Consider the following 16,307-nt stretch of genomic DNA (forward strand, 5'->3'; position numbering starts at 1 on the left):
GTGGTCTGAAGGACATGAGCATTGTAGCATGAGTGATGTCTTTTTAATTTGCTGAATAGCTCTACTTTGTCCATCCAAGAACTACATAGACGGTAGCTCTTCTTGAACTTCTATATATCCTTGACGATTTGGGAGAGAGATGTTAACTTAGGACTGTGGAGATCTTTGTGGGATCAATCATCTGAACTCCTTGGCATAGGAAATGATAAGCTCTAAGTACTTAATCACAACTGGTGCCTATAGCCATTTCTTTGAGTGTGTCCCCAGAAGGAACAACTCTGGAAGTTGTTACAAATGATTCTGATACCTTGGTTAAGAATCTTTCCTTAAGAGGAGTCTGTGGCTTCAACTTGATGAGATTTACTGCAACCTGGCTGCCCCATTGTAATTCCCTTGCTTTCTCATTCTAACTTCCCTAAAGTTTTAGCAGACTGGCATCTGGAATAGATTCCCTGACTCACATCTTTCATTCACTAAGACCTGATATCCCATTGCTTTGGTTTGTTGTTAGGGTTTGCTCTCAAAGCAGACCTGACAGGAGCACCGTAGTATCTTAGGCTTTTTCATCCTTCTCCTATTTCAGGCTCAGGAAACCAGTTAAACTGGAATTCAAGGACTTTTGGAGATCCTAGTTTACCTTTTTAAGTTTCTTTTTCACCAGTCTCTCCTGGGAAATCTTACATCAGTGAGATTGGCTCAATCACTACACCCAGGCAATGTCTAGCCCATTGCCACCCCCATAGTTTTGCTCACCACATTCCATATACTTGGAATGTCCCCTCCCTTTCTTTTAATCTATATGAACTTCTTTGGGATTTTATTTTTATTTTATTATGGTAAAATATATATAACATAAAATTTCCATTTTAAACATTCTTAAGTGGACAATTCAGTGGCATTAATTATATTCACTATGTTGTGCAAGTATCACCACTATTTCCAAAACTTTTTCATCACCCTAAAAAGAAACCCTGTACCCAGTAGGCAACAACTCCTCATTGCCCTCTCTCTAGCACCCGTTAATCACTAATCTAGTCTCTATCAATGAATTTGCCTGTTCTAGATATTTCATGCAAATGTAATGCAATATACAATATTACATTTTTTCGTGTGCATTTGTCCTTTTGTGTCTGGCCTCCTTTACTTGACATAAGGTTTTTAAGGTTCGTTTATGTTGTAGCAGATATCAGAACCTCATTCCTTTTTATGACTGAATAACATTCCATTGTATGTACATACTACATTTTGTTTGTCCATTTATCTATTGATAGTGGGTTTTTCCCCACCTTTTGGCTATTGTGAATAAAGGGTATCTGTTCAAGTCCCTTTTTCAATTCTTTGGGGTATATACATCAAAAAGTGGGATTGCCAGGTCATATGGTAATTCTGTTTATATTTTTCAGGAGCCACCAAACTGCTTTCCACAATGGTTGCACCATTTTGCATTCCTACCAGCCTTGTACAATGGTTCAATGGATGCCTGTTCAAGTCCATTGCCCACTTTTAAATTGGGTTGTTTGTTTTTTTGTTGTTAAGTTGTACGGATTCTGCATATTCTGGATATTAAACCCTTGTCTGATATATGGTTTCCAGATATTTTCTCTCATTCTGTAGATTGTCACATTATCACTTTCTTGATAATGTTCTTTGACGTGCAGAAATTTTAATTTTGATGATGTCCCATTTATCTATTTTTTCTTTGGTTGCTTGAGCTTTGGATGTAAAGACTAAGAAACCATTACCTACCTCAAGGTCCTGAAGATTATTCCCTATGTTTTCTTCTAGGAGTTTTGTAGCTTCAGTTCTTATATTTAGATCTTTGATCCACTTTGAGTTAATTTTAAATATGTTGTGAAGTAGGGGTCCACTTTCATTCTTTTGCCTGTGGATTTTTTGGGGGAGAAGAAAAGGAAGAAGTTTCTGCAATGATAAAAAATTAAAGCTATAGGAAAGTTTATACAGCATCTAATCCAAAAACCTATAAGTTCTGTTAATATTTCATATATATTCTTCTGGTCTTTTTACACATTTAAAATATAGAACTGGAATTTTATTGTACAGTTTATATCTTTTTTATTACTACTATATCCTGAACATTTAAATATCCTTATAAAATATAATTTAATATTTAAATTATATTTAATATAATGTAATATAATGTATTAATATAATGCATAGTCCCATCATTTAAATTATGTACTAAATATTATTAAATCATACTAATCTAAGATGGATTTCTCATTCTGTTCCACATTTAACAATATCTGAATAAGCCATTTACTCTCTGGTTTCTTACCAGTGGATCTCTTCAATAGTACTTCTACCCCATTCTGATTATGTTTGTGCTATGTTTGTAAAATGTAAGTATATTGATATGGTTGATTGATATGAAATTGCCAATGCTTGACCATTTTTTAAAATATATTTTTTATTGTGAAAGTTAACATATATACATAACAGTGGTAACATTCAAAGTACAATTTAACAAGTAGTTGGAGAGCAAATTTCAAAGAACGTTATGGGTTACAGTTCCACAATTTCAGTTATTTCCTTATTGTGAAACATAACATATATACAGAAAGGTGATAACTTTCAAATTATAAATTAATGAGTAGCTATAGAGAAAATTTCAAAGAATGGTAAGGGTTACAGATCCACCATTTCAGTTATTTCTTTCTAGCTATTCTAATACCCTGGCATCTAAAAAAATATATTTATATAAAGATTCAGTGTTCATAATCCTTTTTGAATCTTTTCTTGTCTGTTGCTACTTCTTCCTCTCACCTAATCACTTTCTCGATCTTCAGGGGTGTCTAGGCAGTGACCACCCTAACTTGTTCATATTGTAAAAGGGTGTCAACAAAGAAGAAGGGAACTGCATCCAGTTATTCTTAAAGAGGCTGTTACCTCTGGGTTTTAGGACTTGTCTCACATATGAACAGTCTGGGGGATTTAAGCTTCTGAGAGATAAACTTAGTGAGTGAAACTTTTATAGAGTCTCAGATAGGGACCTATGTATTCCGGGAACTACTGTTGGTTGGGGCTTAGCATACTGTGGCCATTTGGGATGTCTGGCTAGAGCTTTCATAAGAGTAAGCCTGTCAACTCTATTTGAAATCTCTTAGCCACTGTAATCTTATTTTTTTAAATACGGTTTTATTGAGGTATATTCACATACCTGACAATCATCCATAGTGTACAATCATTCACAGTACCATCATTTGGTTGTGCATTCATCACCAGAATCAATTTTTGAACATTTTCCTTATTCCAAAAGAAATAAAAATAAAAGTAAAAAAGAACACCTAAAACATTCCATCCCCCATCCCACCCTATTTTTCATTTAGTTTTTGTCCCCATTCATCTACTCATCTGTCCATACACTGGATAAAGGGACTGTGAACCACCAGGTTTTTACAATCACACAGTCACACCATGTAAGCTACAGACTTATGCAATCACCTTCAAGAATCAAGGCTACTGGGTTGCAGTTCAGCAGTTTCATGTATTTCCTTCTAGCTATTCCTATACAGTAAAAACTAAAGAGGGATATCTATATAGTGCATAAGAATGCCCTCCAGAGAGACCTCTCAACTCCATTTGAAATTTCTCAGCCACTGAAACTTTATTTTGTTTCATTTTGCTTTCCCCTTTTGGTCAAGAAGATTTTCTCAATCCCATGATGCCGGATCCAGGTTCATCCCCAGGAGTCATGTCCCACATTTCCAGGAAGATTTACACCCCTGGGAGTCATGTCCCATGTAGGGGGAGGGCAGTGAATTTACCTGCAGGTTTGGCTTAGAGAGAGAGAGAGAGAGAGAGAGGGGGCCACATCTTAGCAACAAAGAGGTTCTCTGGGGGAGACTCTTAGGCACAATTATAAGTAGGCTTATACTCTCCTTTGCTTCATAAGGGCAAGCCCCAGTTTTAGGGGTTCATCCTATTAAATTGTTAGTCCCCAAAGTTTGTGAGAATATCAGTAATAACCTAGGTGGGGAAGTCCAACATTACTCTGTTTTCCCCCAATCCCTCAGGGAGGACCTGCAAATATATTTTTATTCTCTGTTAAAATTACTTTGGGATGCGTCAGGATTTCACACTAGCCTGTACTAACTTACCAGATCTCACTTTCTATTCAAAGTTCCATGTAATTATGGTGCTTGAATAAACTAGCTGTACAAGTTAAATTACTTAGTGTACTGCAGAAAATATAGATCCTGCACCAAATAAACATCTTTTCCCCTGGTCTTACACAGAAATTGAAGTTTTAAAACACAGTCAGTATTATCCTTTACCTTTGGCCTGATTTGTCTTAGTCCTAACCATATCGTCTTCATTCATAACTCTAATTGAAATCTGAACTCTTTTTCAGCTTTTTTTTTAACAGTTGCTGTATGAGGCAATACTGACATTCATAGCTGCTGAGCTGTAGCTCTGAGTTTCAGGTGTCACACAGATATCCAAAGTTCCAGACACTGACCAGGTTGCAACCTGATTTTGTTACTCTTCTTTTCTCCCTTTTGTGTTTGACTATTTTTCACTACAAAAAAGGCATTTTCATATATATGTTTATACACACATATTCATATACACATACACACAAAAGTATTTAATATTTATCTTGTGTCTTGTAACTACAAAGGTTCTTCAAAATCAAAGAGAAGCATTCTTCATTTGTTACCTTCCCTGTGCCTCATAAATTATTTCTTAAGTGATGGTACTGCTGTATCTCCTATCACTTGTTGCCTTCTTGACACTCTCTGTGAGCCCTCATCATCATGAAGTCAGCTCTTCATGAGGTGGTGGGGAACAGAGGGAGGGGCAGAATGGTGAGGGAAGTTGATAAACTTCCTGAACCAGGCAGCCTTTGTGCTATGGTCTGCTGCCATTCTGCATTTGCTCACTCGCATTTTCTGGTGAGGATCCTGACTGGCTTAGAAATGTCAGAGGCAGCTGTTGTTCAATGAAACTAAATAGTGAGGACTCTCTCAGTGGCTTTTGTTTCTTGCTTTTCTTTGGGGAGACACACTTTAAATGTGCCTGAATCATGTTTTTTTTGGGCAGATTGCTACAGTAGAATATTGACTCTCTTATCTGAAGCCAGACTAGTCCTAGTGATTGTCTGCTTTTCTAAGAGCTAATAATGAGAATTGATCAATAGTGTTGGGGGGTGGGGGGATGGAGGTGGAGGGAGGAGGAAGAAGGAAAAAAACCTGATTATTATTCAGAGTACACTGAATTCTTAAGATGTTTTGCAATTTATTTTGCCTTATATTTTTCTTATTAGAAATGAAGCAATTTTTTAATGGACATTGTACAACTCAATTAACTAAAGCAAATCTAAATGCTGTCTTTCTATGATTTTCCTTAATCTTTAGTTCTCATCACCACTATACCCATATAGGTCAAGTCTGATTACAACCAACCCATGGGGAATTACATCATTTTCAATGTAATGGAATTTCATTATTGCAATGGGAAGCCTGCGAAGATGGAGGATTCAGTCCCAGTTCACTCCCTGGGGGAAAATATCTAATTTTTTGATTAATCTTTATTCCCTATCCCCAAAACAAACAGCCAAAAGAAATCTATCTTCATGAGAAGGGGACCCCAGTGGTGGAGATGGTAGCCAATAATGGTTTTATTTTTAAGTTGGAACTTCTTTTAAGTTGGAATTTCCTCTCCAGAGGAAGGAGAAGATTATCCCTTTCCTATGATAATTTGGCCAGTTTTACTTTATTTTAAGGCAATATTTCTCTATTTTCTGCCCAACTCAAGTCCGTTTGATAAAGGTAACTGATCACTTATCTATCTGTCCTGCTGCCTCATGCCCTCCAGAATTCTGATATGACTCTTTAAAGAGATATGCCACTTTGGGGAAGACAAAATAACTTTCTCGAGCTTCACTTTCTTTGTTATCATTATGTGAACAATAGATTATTTTCCCCAGATATAAAAAAATAAAATTTTTATTATATTAAAATATTGTTGGTCCAGTGCTTTTACAAATTACACATGCTCCTCTACCTTGCTAACCCTCTGCATGCTAAGATGATAATAATTCACCAAGACAACTCTTAGAGGAAAATAATATCTTGAAGAACATTTTTCTTTTGTTTTTGAGTATGTTTGTGTGTGTATGTTGTGTGTGTGTCTTATGAAGTTTCTGTTTTTATATTCTTCCTTGGAGTCTTGTATTTTTTTCTTTTTGATATTTAGAGATAATGATAATGATAGGACTTAAGGCTCATTGAGCACTTTCTATGTGCAGGCACTGAATGATTAATCCTCAGAACTATCCTGTTAGGTAGGTACTATTCTCCTCATTTTCAGGTGAAGAAACAGAGGCACTGAGAAGTGAAATCACTTACCCAAGGTTATGTAATTAATAAGTGGTGGAGTGAGGACATGAATCTGTATAGAAATTCTGACCCAGAGTTCATGCTTTTGTCTTCTCCACTATGTTGTGTGGTCCAAGACTGGAGGAAAACACATTGTGTTGATACTAATAATCAGGAGCAAATGCAGTAGTACAAATAAAATTAAAACAATTATTGCTTTCTGACCAAATATTTCAAGCTCATTGTTGGCTAATATTATTTCAAACAGTATTTAATTAAATGTACTCCTAGTACAGAAAATATGATCAAGCAGTTGGAAGCCACTTGGAATTTTTTGTGGTGGCATTTGGCTGTAGGAACTATACTGCAACCTTATTTGAGAAAAAAGAAGCCTATCTATACTCTAATAAGTTTTTTTAACAACTTATTACAGAAAAATTTAACTGTTCTTTAAAAAAAAAAGACTAAACTGTTCATCATTATGGTTTTCACTCTAATGGGATTTTTAAATGCAATTTTATTGAGCTATATTAACATACCAGAGAATCATCCAAAGGGTACAATCAATGGTTCATGGTATCATCATATACTTGTGCATTCATCACCTCAATTTTTGAACATTTTCATTACTCCAAAAAATAAAAATAAGAATAAAAATAGAAAAGCACACCCAAAACATCTCATACCCCTTAGCCCTCTCTGTTGTTTATTCATTTTTTGTCTTTACTTTCTTACCTATCTGTCCGTAGATTGGATAAAGGGAGTGTTAGTCACAAAGTTTTCACAATTACACAGTCATACCAAAAAAGAATCAAGGCCACTGAATTACAGTTCAACAGTTTCAGGGTTTTTAAGTGAGTATACAGTTAATTTAACATTCAGAGTTCATTAAGACATGTGCATATGGCAGTTTAACCCTACCTGGGCTATGATCACTTTCTGGGGCTTAGCAACAGGGTCCAATTCACACCTAGCAGTAATTAAATACTTTATTGAATAAACACCAAACAAAACACACTAATACACTGAAAACTGAAAAGGGATATCTATGTAATGCATGAGAATAACCTCCAGAATGACCTCTTGACTCTATATGAAATCTCTCGGCTATTGAAACTTTATTTTATTTCATTTCTATTCCCCCTTTTGGTCCAAGAAGACTTTATCAATCCCACAATGCCAGGGACAGTTTCATCCCTGGGAGTCCTGTCCCATATAGGGGGGAGGGCAGTGAGTTTACCTGCTGAGTTGGCTCAGAGAGAGAGGCCACATCTGAGCAACAAAAGAGGTTCTCTCAGAGTGACTCTTAGGCATAATTATAAGTAGGCTTGGCTGCTTCTTTGCAGGAATAGGTTTCATAAGGACAAGCCCAAAGATTGAGGGCTTGGTCTATTAAATTGGTCGTCCCCAATGCTCATGAAAATATCAGGAATTCCTCAGGTGGGGAAGTTTAATAGTTCCACATTTTTCTCCAGTCCCTCAAGGGGGCTTTGCAAATATTTTTTATTCTCTGCCCAAATTACTCTGGGATGTAGTGGGCCATCACACTAACCTGTATAAACCAACAAGATCTTACTCCAATGGGATTTTTTAAGCACATTTTTTAAAATAAATAATGTAAAATTTCTCCTTTTAATCATATTCAGATATATATTTCAGTGCTGTTAACTGCGTTCACAATATTGTGTTACCATCACCACCATTCATTACCAAAACATTTCCATCATTCCATATAGGAATCTGGATGTTTTAAGTCTTAACTTCCCATTCCCTATCCCCACCTATCCCCTGATAACCTATCTTCTAAATTCTGATTCTGTGAGTTTGCTTATTCTAGTTGTTTCATATCAGTGAGATCGTACAATACTTGTCCTTTTCTGTCTGGCTTATTTCACTCAAGATAATGTCTTCAAAGTTCATCCATGTTGTTGCATGTGTCAGAACTTCATTCCTTTTGATGTCTGAGTAACATTCCATTGTATGTATATATAACATTTTGTTTATCCATTCATCTGTTGATGAACACTTGGGTCACTTCCATATTTTGGTAATTATGAATAATGCTGCTAAGAACATCAGTATGAAAATATCTGTTGGAGTTCCTGCTTTCAGTTCTTTTGAGTATATACCTAGAAGTGGCATTGTCAGGTCATATGATAATTCTATACCTAACTTTCCAAGGAATGGCCAAATGATTTTCCACAGTGGCTGCATCATTTTACATTCCCACCAACAATGTATGAGGGTTTGTATTTCTCCACATCCCCATCCACTTTTTTTTTTTTTTTCATTTTAAAAGTAACAGTTATTCTAGTGGGTATGAAGTGGTACCTCATTGTAGTTTTGATTTGTATTTCCCTAGTGGCTACTGATGTTGAGCATCTTGTCCTATGCCTATTGGTCATTTGTATCTCTTCTTTGGAGAAACATCTATTCAAGTCCTTTGTCCATTTCTTTTCAGGCTCATTAAACACATATATTTAACAATACAGTTTTACACAGAATGCTGTGAGCACTTTTCTTCATATTTTACAGAAGGGCTTGAAACAATATGGACCTTCTATTAATATTCACACTGTAGCACTGTCAACTTGAGCCTAAATAGATGCATTACAATGTGCTTAGCAGTTTAAAGGCTTAAAGGCAATAATCAATGGAGGAAAAGAATGTGTAATTTTATTTAACATAACTGACTGAAAAATACATTCAAGAAATAGTAAATAAAAATTTAATATGATCTCATGCACCCAGAAGGAGGTGGTGCCTGATTTGGAGGGGTTATCACTATGTCCAAATAATCTCCTGTTTGGAACTTTTGCAACTGCAGGGTCATGGAATCATCTGTCCCCTTTCTGCCAGACATGGTGCTGCCAATCTCCTTTAGTCGATAGCCAGGTCTTTTAAGATCAGTAAAAACAATTGCCAAATTGAAGTGTGCTCTTCTTTCTGGCTTCTGGGTAAAATTTTACTAGTCAGTTCTTTCAAGATTGCATCCATACAAGCGTAGATCTGCCGCTCACTGGAGGGCATGTTTCCACAGGGGAACTCATTCATCTGGTGGTGGTGGTTTTTATTGATGGTGAAGACTTGCAGCAGCAGCAGGCATGTCTTCTCCCAGTTAATTGGCTTCTATGTTCCTTCTTAATTTCCTCTTGGGTAATGCACGACTCCACTGACATCTTCTTCCTACGGCTGTGAATGGCTCCCTTTGTCCATTTTTAAATAGGTTTTTTTGGTCTCAGATATATGGTTTTCAAATGTTTTCTCTCATTCTGTAGATTGTCTTTTCACTTTCTTGATAATGCCCTTCGATGCGTGGACGTTTGATTTTGATGATGTCCCATTTACCTATTATTTTTTGGTTGCTTGAGCTTTTGGTGTAAAGTTTAAGAAACAATTGCCTGACTCAAGGTCCTGAAGATGATTTCCTATGTTTTCTTCTAGGAGTTTTATAGTTTTAGTCCTTATATTTAGGTTTTTGATCCATTTTGAGTTAATGTTAAGTATGGTGTGAGGTAGGGGTTCACTTTCATTCTTTTACATGTGGATATCCAGTTTTTGGTTGAGAAGGCTATTGTTTCAAGTGGACTTGGCACCTTCATCAAAAAATTTGCCTAGATGTCGGTTAGTGTAGTTTTAATTTGTATTTCTCCTGTTATATGTAAAGTTGGGTATATTCTTCTGTGTCCAAGAGACACTTATTTTCTTTCATGTGAACTGTCCTTATCTTCAGCTCATTACTACTGAATTGGGTTGATGGTCTTTTTCCTATTTTTATTTTTGGGAGCTAGCCCCTTCTGGATTAGAGATTAGACTTTTACCTATGTAGGAATTACAAATATTTTTCTCCAATTTATAATTTGTCTTTTGATATTGCATGTGGTATATACATTTGTTGCCAGGCAGAACTTCAAAAAATTTTATGTAGCTAAGTTTATCACTCTTTTCTTTAATGACTTCTGAATTTCAAGTCTTAGTTAGAAAGGCTCTTCACCATTCCAAGGTTATAAAGGAATTCTCTTTCCCTTTAGTACTCTTATGGTTCTTTTTTTTTTTTTTTAAACATTTAGATTTGTATCTATTTGGAATATTGCTAGTGTATGGTGTAAGGTATGCCAAATAATTTTTGATACATGTTTTAATCTCTTTTTTTTACCCCCTTTCAGTCAAACTAAATAGCCTGCTCAAGGTCTCTAGAGGGTAGAAACCAGAGGTATTATTTAAGACTTTTGGCTTTGTTTCCAAAACCTTAAATCCTTGGGAAAATTTAGAGTTTTTGAAGAAGGTAAAAGGGAGGAGGTTTTCAGGTAGAGGTACAACGTCATAGAGAAGTGGAATAGAAAGTGGGTTTTCTCCAGTACCCTTTCTCTCTAACATACACACACACACACACTAGAGCTGGATCCTGACTGGCTAGAGGGAAGGAAAAGACAGGTCTGTGAATTCTAGGACATTAGGGTCCCAATCCTGGCTTCCTATAACACTCTGAATAAAACAGGACTTGTTGCCTCTAGGCATATTGGATTTAGTCAGTTTCAAGGAAGATTTCCATGTGCCAAATGTGCAAATGAAATAGAAGAGAACTGCTGAAATTGAAAGAGCCATTTAGACAAGGTTATGGATGACTGAACTGTGGTATTTGTACAGAGGTGACTGATTATCAGAACCAGCTCCCATCCCAATGCTTTAGCAATGCAAAAGATCAGAATCTTGACACAGTTCTGAAGAGGTGGAGGAAAGGCTTTAGGGAAGACTAATCTTAATTTTCCCACTAGACAAGGATATATGGGGGGCTGGAGCCAGAAATTATGTTTTTACAGAAATAAAATGAGTTTTTGATCATACCTACTACATATGCTTTCACTTGAGTATGCCCTATTTGTGACTAAGCTGTTGCCTTATAACTCACTAAACCTGCCACAGTTTAAAATAAAAGATTAGAGAACTCCAAGTTTTGGGAAATCACAAACTTAGTTCCAGCATTGCAGAACTACTTGTACCAAGGTGTCCTTGAATGTGACTGGGCCAGATGGTTTTTTGTTTTTTTTTGTGTTTTTGGTGGAGAAGGGGACCTTAGGTGCACAGAATTGAATTAATCAGACTCCTCAATTCTTGCCACACAATTATTATTTTGTACAAGGTGATTCTCTTGTTTTATTTTGTTATTCCCTAGCTCACTCCCATCCTCTTCAAATGTACCAGATCTAGAAGTTCTTTCCATGGTCAATCATAGGGGCTTGGAATACTCAAGCATCTCTAATATAGGTGGTTGTGGAGGAAGTAAAAATAGTATAATAAGCCAGTTGCAGCAAGAGTATAACTAGAGTTAGACAAATTTTCTGGTAAGAATGAGGTTAATAAACTGATCCATAACTAACCTAAAAAGAGACAATAAAGAAAAATAAAACATGATTATGTAATGTTTATGATTTTTGAAGAAAAAGCTATGTAAGTATTAGAGAGTTTTCAAATACTGAATAAGGCAAAGAAGCAGCAGACATTTTTGAGTACAAATGGGAAATCTAAGTCTTTATTTGTTGGTATGTCAACTACTCCAAGGTTGTGAGGGTAACTCACTGACCTGAAAAAACACATTTTAAGCCAGTGTGAGAAGTGGCTAATTGACTAATCAGAGTAAGAAAGACCCAGATGACTTTTTATAATAATTCAGATCAAAGCAGATATTGACAGGGCAGATGGCAAATGACACTGAAAGGCAGATTTAATTTATTTACTCTTTGTTTTCTAGTTTCTGTTAATTTTAATTAAAGTGACTAAAAACAAAAGCTTATCTAAGCATTCTTTTCTTCCCAATATGAAAGGTGTTGACACATCATATCAATGAGTTGGGAAGATAAAGACAGGGAAAGGATTGGAATTTGGTGTGAATTAACATATCACAGGGCTCTTGTGTCTGTAAAAGGTGAGGAAACAAACACGTGTTAATGTAACTCCAAGTGCAAAGGAAGGCTGTCAAAGCCTGTGTGTGTGCTTGGCCAAAAGCTGTTGATTCCAGAAATGTAATTTCATTTGATGGATTTTATTGTAATTAACACAGGGAGTTGCACCAACTCAGAACTCTTAACTTTACTATCTTGGGAAAAGAATTATGAAATGTGTGCGCTTAGAAAATAGGATTCATATTTTGCAAAGGGTTATAATGCTAATGGGTCTTGGGAACCTTCTGGGATTATGCCCTCAAGCTTGCAATTAGGGTTTCTGCTTTGCAGTCTCAAGTGTGGTTTAGAGCATTTCTTCTTAAATGGTATTTAATAGAACTTGGGAGCTCTTCAGGTTAGGGATTTAGATTTTTTTAAACCTATTGTAAGACACTAAGTTCACTGCTAGAGAAAACTAGCAATCACTTTTTATGTGTACACCTGGTTATTCTTTTAAATCTGACAGAAATCATCTCTAACATTTAACAATTCATACAAGCAGAGACTATATACTCATGTAAATATTAACGTGTGCAGAGGATTAAGCAAAAATCTTTGAAATATGTGAAAGTATAATAAATAGGATAAATAAGAAAAAAAAATTCAAGGATTTCTTCAAATATAGGATAGGAACAGCTTGTTTCCTGAAGTGTCTGGAATAAAAACTAGAAAAGAACATTAAAACTCAAGCTTTAGGGTGGGATCTATCTGCAGGTCTGAGCTCAACTAACAACTTGGATACTGTCAAAGCAGAGAATGCCCTTTCAAACCTCTCCTTGGAAACTAATTAGCAGTATAATAAAAAGGCAAGATCAGCTCTGTCTTACTTGTTGCGGATATAAAAAAACAGTAGTTCTAATTAGCAATAATTAAAATTTAATTAAGAACCTCTTCTCAATCCCCCTCCCTCCTCCTTCAGCTGGTGCTCGCCAGCGCTTAGTTTTGGAGCTGTTCTTATCCCTGTGGTGCTGAATCACGGCTTAATCAAAATGCCTTAGATCATAGCTTATCCAGCCCTGAGGTCTAATCACCAAGCCTTCCAAGGAGTGCTAAGTACATAGCCTAGATTTTAATAACATGAACAATTACCATCTTAAAGTTTATAATCTATAATTGTGATTCTTCTTTTTTATCATCTGATTACAGATGCCATTGTTTTTTGTTTTTGTTTTTTAGGTTATCTTTGTATTTGTTCCCCCAGTTCTACCCCATGTTTGGACAAGAAGACAATAGGAGACCTCTGAGAATATTAAATGTCTGAACCCAAATTTTAACTTCTATACTTACAATTAAATCATAAAATTAGCTTAAAAACAGAAGACTAAAACGTTGATGAAACCACATATTTAAAAAATAAAAATATTTGACTATTAAAACATAAAACAGCACATTGTAGATGGTTAAGGAGAGCAAATGCAGTACTTGATGCTCCTTACAAAGCTTGTAGCATCATCTAAGAATTACTTTGAATTTGGAATATTTCAAATTGCAAAAAAGAAACTCCACTGAATTGTACACTTTAAAATGGTTACAATGGTGAATTTTATGTTATGTGAATTTTATCTCAAAAAAGAAAAAGGAGCTCAAGCTCTGATTTTGTCCTAGTTTTGAGAATGAGGATTAATCACATAGTTTACAGAGAGAGAAAAAAACAAGATTTGATAGTGCATTATTAGCAAAAGAAAAAGGAAATAATCAAGAACAGAGGGAAATTAGTTTTTAAAAGCCACTGTACTAAGAAATATAACCCCAGTTCTTTAATTATTAAGGAAAGGGCTCTGAATCTGCTCCATTATCTTAATTATGTTTCTGGAGCAAACATTATTTCAATGTGATAAAAGATGACATGACACTAAAGGTACAGCCAGAGCAGATGTTACATCAGTAACAAGCCAATAGGCCCATATTCTGGTAATTTCTTCCCAATAGACATGTTCTCATTAATCAGTGATTAATAGGATTTGAGTACAGTAAATGATGATGATCTATTGTCTGTCTTTGTTGAGCACCATGGAGAGAGTAATTTGTTAGCTCAGCTTTTGTGTGACTATTTAATAGCAAAGAGAGAGAGAGAGAAAAGATGCTAATCTTATAATTGGCATCTACAGAGAAGGTCTAGGAGAATACTGGCTATATGGAAATAGCCCCAATATAATTCCTATGCCTGAGGAAAGCAAACGTGTACTATATGTATCTTTTATGTAATTGTGGCTCTACAGCAAAAATGGGGTGGGTAAAGAAAGAACAGCAATGAAACAATCTTAAGAGGTCATAAGATAACATTTATTTATCTAGTTATGTGGCTTTTCAACTGTAGTAGCTTGCTAAAAAGGGGGCAAAGGAAAAAAAACACTTTTGGTTAAAAAAATAGTTGCCAGATTGGTCAAAAACAATAAAACAAATTTTAAAAAAAAGTCACCATCATCATCAATACCAACAGTACACAATGTCCTGAAGTTACAATGGTAAAAATTTTGATGAATCAATAAATCAGATATTTGAATGAAATGAGTTGATTATTATTTCCAACAAGTCTATTGTGAAGCCTTCTTCAAATGCCTACAGCTTGGTGAGAACAATGTGTGAAATTGCACTCTCCTCTTTACCTTTCTCCCTTCTTATTTTAAAAAATTTTCTGCACATTTTTTCTTATTTTACATTCTTCCAGGTATTCTTCTGGTTGCTGAAGATTAATAAGACATGGTCTCACTACTGGAAGTGTTTGCAATGCATGAAACCAACAAAGAATTAGTATACGCAGAATATGTAAAGAACTCCTACAATTCAAAAGAAAAAGACAACTCCAGAGAGAAATTGGCAAAGCATAAGAACAGGCAATTTACAGAAGAGAAAATTCAATATGGAAAATTAGCATATGAACAGTTGGTCAATATAACTAGTAATCAGGAAAATTTAAGTTAAAACAATAAGATACTATTCCACACCCATCAGATTGGCTAAAATTGAAAAGTTTGACTTGTAAATGGGAAATCAAACTCTAGTGGGAGTAAACATTGGACAACCACTTTGGGGAGCAATTTTTCAATATCTAGTAATTTAATTTTAATTTGTCAATGTTTATAGCAATTCTACTTCTGGAGATAAACCCCAAAGAAATACTTACACATGTGCACAAAGATACATTAAAAGAATGTCCATTGCAATACTGTTTGTAATAGTGAAAAAGTGAAAACTTTTTACCAATAGGGGAATTGAATAAATTAATTTTAAAAAATTTTGTTGTCGTATCATATGTACAACAAAAATTTTTCCATTTTAACCACTTTCATGTGTACATGTCAGTGGTATTAATTATAGTCACAATGTTGTGCTACCATCACCACAATCCATTGCCAAGTTTTTCCATCACCACAAGCAGAAACTCTTTACCCATTAACCAACAACTCCCCATTCTCCACCCCAGTCCCTGGTAACTTGTTCTCTACTTCCTGTCTCTATGAATTTGCATATTCTTATATAAGTGAGATTGTACAATATTGTCCTATTGTCTCTGACTTATTTCATTCAACATGATGTCTGCAAGGTTCATCCGTGTAGCATATATCAGAGCCTCATTCCTTTTTGCAGCTGAATATTATTCCATTGTATAGCGATACCATATTCTGTTTAGCCATTATTCTATCTATGGACAATTGGGTTGCTTTTACCTTTTCACTATTTTTTGAGCAGTTTTCTTGAGATATATTAATATACCATACAATCCATCCAAAGTGTACTATCAATGGTTTTTAGTATATTCACAGAATTGTACATTCATCACCACAATCAATTTTAGAACATTTTCATTACTCCAAAAAAGAAAAACCCCATATCCCTCAGCAGCCACCATTCTATCCTTCCCTACCCCTACATAACCAATAATCTATTTTAGTCCTTACAGATTTATTTATATTTACATTTTATATAAATGGAATTATATAACAGGCAGTACTTTGTGTCTGGTTTCTTTCGCTTAGCATAATGTTTAAAAACTTATTATTTTTTTAAATTAAAGAAGTTGTAGGTT

General features: G+C 35.2%; 1 long non-coding RNA gene and 1 pseudogene across 1 annotated transcript in view; one reads left to right on the top strand and one right to left on the bottom strand.

Moving 5' to 3' along the window:
- The window catches only part of LOC119532423, a 73,584-nt gene extending 58,100 nt beyond the window's left edge, over window positions 1–15,484 (top strand). Inside the window, exon 3 of the long non-coding RNA XR_005216533.1 lies at window positions 14,949–15,484. This is a non-coding gene — a long non-coding RNA (uncharacterized LOC119532423). The remainder of the gene's footprint in view (window positions 1–14,948) is intronic.
- LOC119532422 lies at window positions 9,070–9,526 on the bottom strand (annotated as a pseudogene).
- Window positions 15,485–16,307: the final 823 nt, after the last annotated feature.

The sequence above is a fragment of the Choloepus didactylus genome, chromosome 4 (genome assembly GCF_015220235.1).
Source record: "Choloepus didactylus isolate mChoDid1 chromosome 4, mChoDid1.pri, whole genome shotgun sequence".
NCBI classification, from domain to species: Eukaryota; Metazoa; Chordata; class Mammalia; order Pilosa; family Megalonychidae; genus Choloepus; species Choloepus didactylus.